Genomic DNA, 9,501 nt, shown 5'->3' on the forward strand with positions numbered 1-9,501 from the left:
GGCAGCTTGTGGGGTTGGCAGGAAAGGGGAATGGGGGCTGGGAGTAGGCTGGGTGCAAAACATATGCTCCTTCCTCCCCTGTGCCTCAGCCTGCACTTTTCAGCCTCCATCCCCAGGAGCTGGGGAAGCGAGGGTATGCTGCCAACACCAGCATCATCATTTCAGTTCAGGTGACCCCAGATCAGGGTTTGTCCCAAGGTTCTGTATAATGGGAGTATCAGATGCTTCAGGCCCTGGCACCTTCCCTTGGTTTGACTCTGAGACAAAGGATAGGACAGCAGGAGAAGAAAATGAATTCCCAGCCTTTCTTGATTACTACACAATGTGCTATATTGCTGCTTTACAAGAAGGTGTATAACTTGGTGGGAAGTATGAGAACACCCCAATTCTCATCCTGCCTCCATCCCTTTGGTTTATTTCTCTTGGCAGGTGTTTAGTGATTATCAGTTATTGACACTCTGTGTGAAGGGCTTTACCGGCGCTTCTCAATTTGGAATCTTACTGTGGGGAACAAGAGTCAAGAAGCCTGGTAAATTTTGTGGGATGGGTAGTGGAAGAGAAGAGGTGCGCCCGGGAGACTGGCAGGCTCAGCTGGGCTTCTGCATGTTGTCCGAGGGAGGGATGGCTCAAGAAAAAGCGAGAAGGAGAGATGAGAAAGCAAGCTTCCTCTAATTCCTGATCTTGCATTGGCTTGGCTTTCATGGCTGAAGAAATGTTCCCATTTCTAAGGACTAGTACAGAGGAGGTAATTTTTTAAATTTGACTCTATTTTGGATTTTGTCACATCCCCAGGATGATGTCCTTTGTGAACCCGGGAGAGTTGTGACCAGATGTAGGCTCTGGGGGAGGGCCTGCATCAGAGGCTGGGGTAGGGGGATGCATATTGGAGAACTCGCCACTTTCCGGGGGGCTGAGCTTGTATCTGCAGCCTCCATCTGAGCCAGAGCCAGTGGCAAGGGCTTGGGGAGGAGGTGGAATGCGAGACCACAGAGCACCACCGGGAATCACTGCATCCACCAACAAGGGCTGCCTCCTCCTCTCAAGAGATGATGCCAGCTGGTGCCTGCTCCATCCCCTATCAGATCAAGCCAGGTTGGGATTTGTAAAAAGGGGGCAGTAGCTGAGAAATAAAAATGAAAATGCAATAGCAGAATGCCCTTTAAGGAGCAGAGCTGTGTAACTGCGTGATCATTTATTTATTCTTGAAGAGAGGCACGACAAGGTCAGGCAGGCAGCCAAGCCTCAGACCCTGCTGCTGCCAGGGAACTGGGGCCACGCCACGTCCCCCTCCTCATCCCGAGCCTCACCTCGTTACTGAGACTGATGAGAGAAGGTGGCATGTCATCCTCAACTCCTGCCCCTAGCAACATGCTCCTTGCTAGCTGCATGAAGATTTGGACAAGTCATTAAATTCTTGAGTCTCAGTTCCCTCGTCTGGAAAATGGGTATATTAACCACCATCTTATGGAACTTTCAAGAAAGGCAAATGAGAAAATGGATGAAAATCACTTTGAAAACTCAAATTCACTTCCAAATGTGAGGAAGTGGAAGTGGAGATGTGCAAAGGCTCCCTGGCCACCTGCAGGGGCCTGATGTGGGAAGAGGGAGAAGGTTTTCCAGGACCCCTCCTTTACTAGCTCTATACCCTTTGCTGGAAGAAATCACCAGGACCCGTGTCATCCCTGAGGTGTCCCTCCCCTGCCAGTTCTATGCCTCCAGCCCAGGGAGTAACTGCACCACCCCACACCTTTCTCATCACGGCAGGGTCATGAGACTGCCATGGGTCAAGGACTAGCACCAGCCTTCCAGGGCTCGCATACCCCTTCCCGGGGTTGTCCCTGTGAAGGTCCCTCTCCAGAAGGATGAGTTGTGGACAGCCCCTCTGGGCTCAACTCCAGTACTCAGAGAATCAGGCCAGGAGGGCCCAGTATCATGAGCATTTAATTCTCCTGAGCTCACAGGTGGGTTCCATGGCTGGGGGTGGGGGCAGGGAGGGGCATCCCCAGCTGCTATTTTATACACCTGTGGGAGTGGTTTAGCATCACAATTTGAGACGACAGTAGAAGTCTTTCATATAAAGCATATTAACAGTATACTAATAATAACGTTAATAACAATAGTAATTATTATAACTATACAGTAACAGGAATAACAGTGGTTCATTAAGTGCTTACTATGTTCCAGGTACCTGGTTCTATGCACTTCACATGCATATACTCACGAATCTTCATCCTCTATGTCAGTCATAGCTACTATAATTATCCAAGACGCTGAGGCACGGAAAGGATAAATAAAATGCCCAAGGCTTCATGAAGCTAGGATGAAGCTCTTAACCTACCAGTGATTTCAACAGGGATGATTCTGGCCCCTAGGGGCATTTGGTTGTCTCAATCATAAGGGTGCAAAACTCTTACTGGCATTTCGTGACTGCAGTGCACAGGACAGATTTCCGAAACAAAGAATTGTCCCATATCCTGCACTTTTGAATGTACAACTGAACTAAACCCACTACCAGTAAAAGTTGGTCATACTTCAATGGACAGTAATACCAAAAGGTTTTGTAAGCTTTTAAAAATAAATTTCATGAACACTCAGAAAGTTAGTAGATGGTTATTATGGAGCAGAAGCTTAAAAGGAATAAAGACATTGTCTCAAAATTATTGAATAATCTACTCCATGCATTGTCTACACAAAGGATTATAAGATTTCAGCTACTATGTATTTGATTGAAAACAGTTCCAATCAGTAGGTGTTACTGAATAAGCAAAGAAATTGACTGAAAATATTTAACAGAGGAGATGTGAGAGAACCAAACATGAAATCAGAGACACTTGAGATGCAGAAGATCTCACTGAGTTTCCTTAATAAAAGTTTTTAGAGTTTATTTCGTATTATTGCCATCCTTTATATGTTTAAAGTTTTTTTTGCAGCCCAAGGATGAATACCTATGTTGTCACAATTGTGTGTGGAAATGTTGTGTCCTGTGTTTACAACACTGTCCCGGGTGTCCACATGCAATTGCTCTAAACCACTTTTATCTTCTTTTCTTTTCCCAATCCATCCTCTATCCCCCATTGCCTATTGGAAATATGTGATCTCTAAGGCCTTGTAAGATCCCAGAGACTGAATTTTACCTCAACACTGATATGTTTCAAGACAGAGGTTGATGTGTCTGTGGTACACTATGGCGACCCCATTCCATGGGAGCTATTTTGACAACACACACATACGTAAGACTCAGTTCCTTTGCATGCACTTCATACTTCTATATTATCTCCACCTTGTGCTCTCTAATTTGCCTTGCTATGTTATCCCTATTTCAATCAAGATGCTTTCCCTCTCATCATATGCAAGTACGTCTGGTCTGTTATTCCTTACCTAACAGTTTTTATTCTATGTTCACTTCCTGCTACTCTTTCATTTTCTTGCATGTGTGTGATTTTTGTTCTTGCATAGAATGGCTCGTCTTCTATTTCTCTTAAATTCAAACGTATATTATGTGTGGGTGCAAGCAATCTGCCTGTTTCATTTATGTCTTCTGGTAAGTCTTGCCTGAACATTTATATATTGAAAGACATCATGTTTTCTTATAATTTATCTTTTTGTTTCTTTTTTAAAAACTATGATAGCTTTCCTTGGTTTTGTTGTTGTTGTTTGGCTTGTTTTTTTGAGACAGGATCTCGCTCTTCTGCCCAGGCTGGCGTGCATGGCTTCACAGCTCATCGCGGCCTCGACCTTCTGGGCTCAAGCAATCCTCCTACCTCAGCCTCCCCAGTAGCTGGGACTACAGGCAGGCAACACCACATCTGGCTAATTTTTTATTTTCATTATTGTAGAGACAAGGTCTCACTATGTTGCTCAGGCTGGTCTCAAACTCCTGGGCTCAAGCAATCCTCCTGCCTTGGCCTCCCCAAATGCTGGGATTACAGACATAATGCATTTTGCATGCCAAGCCTATTTGCATTTTTAAATGATGTATGTAGATTAGTCATATCATCTTTGAAATTTCTTTCTTTATTTCTGGACACAGAAGACATTGCAAAGTGGATGTTGGCTCTCCTGGCGTTGAGAACCACTGCTCTGCGATGGGAAAAAAGGATGTTAGGAACTACTGCCCCTCCTTTTGCAGGCCCGAAGGAGAAAAGGACGAATCCATGTCTACACAGCTGGTGGGTAGACTAGAACCAGGCCCCCTAAATTGTCCAGTCCTGCCCCAACCCCAAATTCAGGGCTTTGTCTTCCATAGCTCAACATCACAGTCAGTCCAAAGCTTGGACGCCTCTTGGGGAAAGGAGGTCGAAGACCGTCGTGTCTAACTTCCCCTATGGCGCTTTTGCCATTCATTTAACCAGATCTGGCTCTGCCATTAGGTCAGCAACAGGCTTTGTGCTCAGTCGCTCATCGCCTCCCAGCGCCTAGCATGTGTAATAGCAGAGAGCAAAAAGCTTGACTTTGAAGATAAATTTAGTACATTCCCAAAGGGATGCGCAGATGCTAACTCTTCCCATGCCATCAAACCAAGCAAGAAACCTGACCACTCCCTAGATTCCAATGCTTCCACTTACAATCTATGTTTCGCGGAGCAGACGAGAGCCGCAGAACACCGGGCGGTGCGAGGAAAGGGTCAGGTGGGCGGTGCCTTCCCCGGGCGGGCGCGGCAGGTGGAGGGGCGTTGCCCTACCGGAAAACGGGAGGAGGGAGCCGGCGAGTAGAAGCACCTGCGTGCTGTGCGGGGGTGGAGCGGGGGCTGGAGGGAGAGTTAATGATTTGCCACGGGCTCATTTCGCAACTTAACCAAGGGTCAGCTTCCCGTGACCATGTACCAGCTGCGTCCTCTGGTCCACGCTCCACTTGCCCGCTTCCACCCGGAAGGCCCCCCAGGCTGAGTGCAGCATGATCTCCATCACCGAATGGCAGAGTGAGTGGGGGCAGTGGGGCTGCAATGGGCTATCCAGGCCAGGCTCCCTGCCGGCTGGCTCTCTCTCCCAGCTGGGCTCGCTGTTACCACAAGCGTGACCTACAAGCGTGACCTCTGGAGCCAGGGGCTGGGAGCTGCTGTGCTGGCACCCTGGGGCAGCAGGCAGGGCGGGGTGTGGCTCCCTACTCTCCAGCGGGTGGGAGTTGCTCAGGGCCCACAGGTAAACAGAGGCTGGTGCCCAGGGGACCTGGCAGGTTCCCCAGTCACACTGACCCCTTTCCCATCCCGGGTTCTTAGAACTGCGTTGCCACAAAGGTGGACTCAGGAGGCCTCTGCCCATTCAGACATCTTTCCCCACACCATCAAGGTCTCCTGTGGCCCTGGGGGCTTCTTATAAAAAACTAAACTCCACTCCCCTGACCAAACCACCACTCCTAAACATCCTTCCCCTTCTTTGGGGGGAAGAGGTAGGGAGGAGGTCTTGGAACAGGTCTGGGGCCCTGGGAAGAACTGTGGCTCTATGGGCTTCATTTGGGTGAGTTACTTAAAGCCTCTGAGCCTTGGTTTTTCATCTGAGAACTGGTGACAACATTCTTTTGTTCACTCAACAGATTTGTCTCTGCTGTGTGCCAAGCACTGTGTTGTACATAGAGTCCAACATTAAATGAAACTGACTCCCTGCTTACATTCTAGAGAGGGGAGACAGGTAATTAACAGAAAGAAGTATGTAGTATATCAGAAGATGATAAGTCCTCCAGATGAAAATAAAACAAGAGGAGTCTATGGAGTTCGAGGTAGGAGGGGTCGCTATTTTATATAGAGTGGTCAGGGAAGGCTCACTGAGAAGGTAAGCCTTTATTCAGATCTTTATTCAGAAATCTATAGGAAGTGAGGAAGCAAAGCCATGCAGCTCTCTGGAGGGGAAACGTTCAGGAAGCAGGGACAGGCAGTGCAAAGGCCCTGAGGCATTAGCATACTTGGTGTGTTTGAAGAACAAGGAGGCGGGTATACCTGGAGCAAAGTGAGGTGAGGGGAGAATCACAGGAGTTTAGGTCAGGGAGGTCACTGAGGGGTCAGGACACTGGAGACTTACAGACCATGGTAATGACCTTGGTTTTGTGCTGTGGTGTGATATGTTCTATGTTTAAAAGATCATTCTGGGTGCTGGGTTGAGAATAGACTGTGGAGGTATGAAGGCAGCAGCAGGGAAGCCAGTTCTTTTTTTTTTTTTTTTGAGACAGAGTCTTACTCTGTCACTCAGGTTGGAGTACAGTGGCATGATCTCTGCTCACTGCAGCCTCCACCTCTTGGGTTCAAGCGATTCTCCTGCCTCAGCCTCCCAAGTAGCTGGGGTTACGGGCACCCACCACCACACCTGGCTGAGTTTTGTATGTTTAGTAGAGATGGGGTTTCTCCACATTGACGAGGCTGGTCTCAGACTCCTGACCTCTCAAGTGATCCACCCGCCTTGGCCTCCCAAAGTGCTGGGATTACAGGTGTGAGCCACCTCGCCCAGCCAGAGAAGCCAGTCCTGAGTGTGTGAAGGTGGAGGAGACCAAGGTGTTGTTAGCAGGGGATTAGTGGGGCGTGGTCCATGCTGGATCTGCCTTTAGGAAAGTGTTGAGGATTTGCCGATGGATTGGACGTAAGGTGTGAGAGAAAGAGGAGTCAAGAATGCCTTGTATATTTTTTAGCCGGTGCAATGGGAAGGGTTGAGTGGGGGAGGGGGGGGAAGCAGGAATTAGGCTTTAGATGTGTTGAGTTTGTTTGTGCTGTTAGACATCTGGGTGAGATGTCAGGCAGGTGGTTGGGTATGTGAGTCTGGAGTTCCAGGTAGAGGCCTGGGCTGGAGACAGAAATGTGGGAATAATCTGCATAAACATGGTTTTTAGGACTATGAGCATCCATGAGATCACCAAGGCAGGCACAGTTTCTCACCTCCCCACTATTGACATTTTGGGGCAGGATAATTCTTTGTTGTGGGGGCCTGTCCTATACATTATAGGATATTAGCAGCATCTCTGGCCTCTATCCACTACATGCCAGTAGCACCCCCACTCCAAGTTGTGACAATAAAAAATGTCTTCAAACATTGCCAGATGTCCCCTGGGAAACAAATTTCCATCCCGCACCCCGCCTCCCCACCCACAATCCCCTCAGCCCAGTTGAGAACCATGGACCTGGCGAATAAAAATATAGAGAGAGGTGCGATGGGTCCTCAACCTAGTGGCACGCTGACACTTTGTTAAACCAATTAGCCTGCAAGTAATATACTCTTACCAAATATGATAAGCAAGTCCTGTGAGAGAGAGAAATGAGGGATTTAGGTCAGGGAACAGAGTGGACCAGCTGTCCCTGAGCAACTGACATTTCAGTTGAGACCTGAATGATGAGGTTGCATTGTCAAGTAACAAGTGAGAGGCAGGGTGTTGCAGACCAGGAAACTGCATGTACGAAGGCCCTGAGTCACGAGGGCTCATATGGAAGCCAGGGAGAACAGTGTGGTTGGAGCATGGCAGGCAATAGGGACAGTGGCAGGAGATGAGGTGGACAGGCAGGCCTGGGCCCCACCAGGTAGGGCCTGTGAGCCGTGGTGTGGATGAGAAGGCTCTGCTGCAGTCTAATCTCAGTGGGCAGCCGTGAAGGAGTCTAGGCAGTACGCTAACATGATCAGGTTGTATGGTTTGCAAGACCCTTGAGCACCGTGTGGAGAAAGACTGGGAGGGTGCAGGAATAAAGCAGGAGGCCAAATGGGGGCTGCTGCATACGTCCAGGAAAGAGATAATCGTGGCCAGGAATTAGGTGGTAAGAATGGAGAGAAATGGACAGCTTTCAATATGTATCTTGGAAGAAGAAAAGAAAACTTAGCTGTGGATTTCATGGTGGAGGGGTGGGCTTTTGCCTTAAGTGGTGGGGTGGGCGGTGGCGACATGTTTACTCATTTGAAGACAACCAAGGGAGGCACAAGTTGAAGGAGGGAAGATAAATAGGCCAGTTTGGGATTCAAGATTAGCCCAGTTCAAGATGGCTGAGAGAAAACCAGGCAGATATGCCAAGTAAGCAGCTAGATATGAGTTTCAAAGCCCAAAGAGAGGCATGGACTAGAAAGAGAGACATCAATGTCATCAGCATACAAGGGATGTTTAAAGACGTGAGAGGCTGGGTGTGGTGGCTCATGCCTGTAATCTCAGCAATTTGGGAGGCTAAAGTGGGAGGATCGCTTGAGGCCAGGAGTTCAAGACCACCCTGGGCACACTGCAAAACCCCTGTCTCAACAATAAAAAAATTTAAACCAATTTAAAAAAATTAGCTGGGCATGGTGGCCAAGTGCCTGTAGTCCCAGCTACTCAGGAGGCTGGGGTAGAAGGATTCCTTGAGCCCAGGAGTTCAAGGCTGCAGTGAGCTATGATCGTGCCATTGCACTCCAGCCTAGGCAACAGAGCGAGATCCCAGCTTTAAGACAAAATTAAAAACAAAAATAAACACATGGAAATACATGGGGAAATAGAATGAGAAGAGAAGTGAGCTTGGACACAAGCTCTGTGCAATTCAAATCTTAAGAAGAAGAGAGAGAAGTAGGAGCTGGCAGAGGAGACAGAGAAAGGGCAGTTAGAGCAGTAGGAAGAAAATCAAGAACGTGTTGTGCACAAACCAAGAGAAAAGCTGTTTCAACACGGGAGTGGTCAGCTCTAACAGATGATGGTTCACACCTGCCCATTGGATCTGGTAACATGGAGGTCATTAATGGCCAAGGCAAGAGCATTGCCTGCGGAAGTGGACTGGACTGGGTTGGTTAAAGGCACTTTTTATTTTTTGTTTTGTTTTGTTTTTGTTTTTTGAGATGGAGTTTCACTCTTGTTGCCCAGGCTAGAGTGCAATGGCATGATCTTGGCTCACTGCAACCTCAACCTCCCGGGTTCAAGTGATTCTCCTGCCTCAGCCTCCCAAACCCAAATGGAGGGATGGCTACAGAATAAGTGGCCTGAATCTTCAAAAGTGTCAAGGTCATGCCAAGGAAAGATCAAGGAGCTGTTCCAGACAGAAGAGTTTAAAGAGACATGATCATTAAATGCCACACAGAATGATGAACTGGATTCTTTTGCTATAAATGATGCTACTGGGGTAACTGATGAAACTTGAGTGGAGTCTGAGAGTTAGAGGATAGTCACATATCAATGTTAATTTCCCAATTTTGATGGCTGTATGTTGGCTGTCTAGGAGACTTTTTTGTTTGCTTGTTTATTTTAATAGGTTTTTGGGGAACAAGTGGTTGGTTACATGAATAAGTTCTTTAGTGTGATTTCTGAGATTTTGGTGCACCCATCACCCAAGCAGTATACACTGTACCCAGTGTGTAGTCTTTTATCCCTCAGCCCCCTCCTACCCTTTCCCATGAGTCCCCAAAGTCTATTGTATTATTCTTATGCCTTTGCATCCTCATAGCTTAGCTCCCACTTGTGAGTGAAAACATACGATGTTTACTTTTCCATTCCTGAGTCACTTCACTTAGAATAATGATCTCCAATTCCATCCAGGTTGCTGCAAATGCCATTATTTCATTCCTTTTTGTGGCTGAGTAGTAT

The 9,501-nt window shown here is 47.6% G+C and overlaps 1 protein-coding gene across 1 annotated transcript in view; it reads left to right on the top strand.

Annotated features, from left to right (window-relative positions):
• Positions 1-4,795: 4,795 nt before the first annotated feature.
• KISS1 (KiSS-1 metastasis suppressor) overlaps positions 4,796-9,501 on the top strand; it is a 24,327-nt gene continuing 19,621 nt past the window's right edge. The window contains exon 1 of the mRNA XM_032136937.2: positions 4,796-4,918. The gene's annotated coding sequence lies outside the window, so the exon portion shown is untranslated. The remainder of the gene's footprint in view (positions 4,919-9,501) is intronic.

The sequence above is a fragment of the Hylobates moloch genome, unplaced genomic scaffold, assembly GCF_009828535.3.
Source record: "Hylobates moloch isolate HMO894 unplaced genomic scaffold, HMol_V3 SCAFFOLD_18, whole genome shotgun sequence".
Taxonomy (NCBI): Eukaryota; Metazoa; Chordata; class Mammalia; order Primates; family Hylobatidae; genus Hylobates; species Hylobates moloch.